Source organism: Astatotilapia calliptera, chromosome 9 (genome assembly GCF_900246225.1).
Source record: "Astatotilapia calliptera chromosome 9, fAstCal1.2, whole genome shotgun sequence".
Classification (NCBI taxonomy): Eukaryota; Metazoa; Chordata; class Actinopteri; order Cichliformes; family Cichlidae; genus Astatotilapia; species Astatotilapia calliptera.
The window spans coordinates 15,786,601-15,790,405 of NC_039310.1; positions in this window are offsets into that span (position 1 = coordinate 15,786,601).

Sequence of the window (3,805 nt, forward strand, 5' to 3'; positions counted from 1 at the left end):
TGGGAACGATTTGTTTCGGCCTGACTTTTCTGTTCATTTTAAGCAGCAAAAGTGAGGTGCATGTCTGTGTGCGTGTGTATGGAGCCATTGGGTGCGGTCACTATAGCAACCAGGCTCACACCTGCCTGCTTAACGAGCTCTCTCTCTCACTCTGCCAAAATTAATCTTAAACACTTCTCTTTCAACTGCTGCTGTGTCCACAGTGTTAAAGCCATCATTTTACCCTCAAAACGTCACCATCGTTGTTCTTTTTCCAACATCTTGTCTTTCAAAGCTCAGAGATGTAAACTTTTTAAACTGTGTGGGTCCAAGTGGAGGGATCACATTTGAGTCATTCAGTGATTCAAAGAATATGACCTTTTAATATTCTTTCAGATGTTTTCTGACTCTAAATGTTCTTTTCTCGTTTCTTAGGTTTTTCTAATTTACAATTAAAACATTTTCAGCTTTTTTCCAACTTCTTCTTCTGTGTAACCTTCAGCTTTTAGCAGTTCAGCACTTTTGTTTTCAGGTTAAATTCGGGTTGTTTTTTTTTTATCTCATTCAAAATTTTTAACTTAAATTCAGTAATTATTTCATTTCAATGCATACATTCAGATTCAAGCATTCACACTGCAGTTTCTTCAGAAAATGCACTTTCTAGTTAGTGTGAATGCTTGAAAAGCATTCACAGTATTGTTGTTGTAATCTTTATTATTAGTGTGAATGCTTGAAAAGCATTCACAGTATTGTTCTTCTAATCTTTATTATTATTTTCTATTCCGTACGTTTTTCGCCGACTATCTCCTTCAAAACCGTTCAACTTAGAAAAACCATTCAAACACCATTAGATTCCTCTTCTTTTGGAATGGTGTGCTTCTACTTTTCTCATTTTTAACATTTATATTTTTAATTTTATTCAACTTTATTCAACAAAAATTTCCCATGTATTTCAATGGGGAGACCCTTCAAATTCTCATTCAACTTACTCATTTTTAAACTCTTACTACTTCAACATACGTTCACATAGAGCCACCATTCAAACTTTAAAACGAAGACAAGACATTCAACTATTCAACTTGTATTTATCTTTTCAATATCTATTATACTTTTTCTTCAGTTCCAGTTTAAGTTTCATGATGTTTTTTCACCCGTTTCAGAGTTTATAATGGGTGTGTATGGGACGGAATGTTGGGGCTAGAGTGAGACAGCTCAACTGCTAGAGTGAGAGGAGCAAAAAAATTAATCTTAAAATCTTTTTTAAAACTGCTGCTGTGTCCGCAGCGTTTGCTCTACAGGTATGATTTTACCCTCAAAACGTAGCCATGGCTGTCCTCTTTCATCCAATGTGTTTACTATTGTACTAGGTGTTATGGTTCTTTCATAAATGTCACCAATGCACAGCCTCCTCCCTCCAACTCTTCCATAGACTCTAATGTTAAAATGGCTCAGAAGGTTCGTTTGAAAATCAGAAGAGCATGGTGTCTTTCCACTGTCACCACGTCCATATAATAAACTCCACAGGCATGAAAACTGAGAATTAGGTAGACTAGACATTGCTGTCGCTCACGGTGAAAGAATTTTGTCAATACGACTTTTACTTTTCATTTGGGAGCGATTTGTTTCGGCCTGACTTTTCTGTTCATTTTAAGCAGCAAAAGTGAGGTGCATGTCTGTGTGCGTGTGTATGGAGCCATTGGGTGCGGTCACTATAGCAACCAGGCTCACACCTGCCTGCTTAACGAGCTCTGCCTGCCACTGTACCAAGATTCATCTTAAACACTTCTCTTTCAACTGCTGCTGTGTCCACAGTGTTACAGCCATCATTTTACCCTCAAAACGTCGCCATCGTTGTTCTCTTTCCAACATCTTGTCTTTCAAAGCTCAGAGATGTAAACTTTTTAAACTGTGTGGGTCCAAGCAGAGGGATCACATTTTAGTCATTCAGTGATTCAAAGAATATGACCTTTTAATATTCTTTCAGATGTTTTCTGACTCTAAATGTTCTTTTCTCATTTCTTAGGTTTTTCTAATTTACAATTAAAACATTTTCAGCTTTTTTCCAACTTCTTCTTCTGTGTAACCTTCAGCTTTTAGCAGTTCAGCACTTTTGTTTTCAGGTTAAATTCGGGTTTTTGTTTTTTTAATCTCATTCAAGATTTTTAACTTAAATTCAGTAATTAATTCATTTCAGTGCATACATTCAGATTCAAGCATTCACACTGCAGTTTCTTCAGAAAATGCACTTTCTAGTTAGTGTGAATGCTTGAAAAGCATTCACAGTATTGTTATTCTAATCTTTATTATTATTATTATTATTATATATTCCGTACGTTTTTTGGCATCTCACTCCTTCAAAACCGTTCAACTTAGAAAAACCATTCAAACACCGTTAGATTCCTATTCTTTTGGACAACACTGCTTCTATTTTTCATATTTTTAACATTTATATTTTTAATTTTATTCAACTTTATTCAACAAAAATTTATAATGTATTTCAATGGGGAGACCCTTCAAATCCTCATTCAACTTACTCATTTTTAAACTCTTACTACTTCCACATACATTGACATAGAGCCACCATTCAAACTTTAAAACGAAGACAAGACATTCAACTATTCAACTTGTATTTATCTTTTCAATATCTATTATACTTTTTCTTCAGTTCCAGTTTAAGTTTCATGATGTTTTTTCACCCGTTTCAGAGTTTATAATGGGTGTGTATGGGACGGAATGTTGGGGCTAGAGTGAGGCAGCTCAACTGCTAGAGTGAGAGGAGCAAAAAAATTAATCTTAAAATCTTTTTTAAAACTGCTGCTGTGTCCACAGCGTTTGCTCTACAGGTATGATTTTACCCTCAAAACGTAGCCATCGCTGTCCTCTTTCATCCAATGTGTTTACTATTGTACTAGGTGTTATGGTTCTTTCATAAATGTCACCAATGCACAGCCTCCTCCCTCCAACTCTTCCATAGACTCTAATGTTAAAACGGCTCAGAAGGTTGGTTTGAAAATCAGAAGAGCATGGTGTTTTTACACTGTCACCACGTCCATATAATAAACTCCACAGGCATGAAAACTGAGAATTAGGTAGACTAGACATTGCTGCCGCTCACGGTGAAAGAATTTCGTCAATACGACCTATACTTTTCATTTGGGAGCGATTTGTTTCGGCCTGACTTTTCTGTTCATTTTAAGCAGCAAAAGTGAGGCGCATGTCTGTGTACGTGTGTATGGAGCCATTGGGTGCAGTCACTATAGCAACCAGGCTCACACCTGCCTGCTTAACGAGCTCTGCCTGCCACTGTACCAAGATTCATCTTTAGCACTTCTCTTTCAACTGCTGCTGTGTCCACAGTGTTACAGCCATCATTTTACCCTCAAATTGTCGCCATTATTGTTCTCTTTCCAACACCGTATCTTTCAAAGCTCAGGCATTTAAACTTTTTAAACTGTGTGGATCAAAGTGGAGGGATCACATTTGAGTCATTCAGTGATTCAAAGAATATGACCTTTTAATATTCATTCAGATGTTTTCTGACTCTAAATGTTCTTTTCTCATTTCTTAGGGTTTTCTAATTTACATTTAAAACATTTTCAGTTTTTTTCCAACTCCTTCTTCTGTGTAACCTTCAGCTTTTAGCAGTTCAGCACCTTTGTTTTCAGGTTAAATTCGTTTTTTTTTTTTGTTTTTTTTTAATCTCATTCAATATTTTTAACTCAAAATTCAGCAATTAATTCATTTCAGTGCATACATTCAGATTCAAGCATTCACACTGCAGTTTCTTCAGAAAATGCACTTTCTAGTTATATTTTATTATTATTAT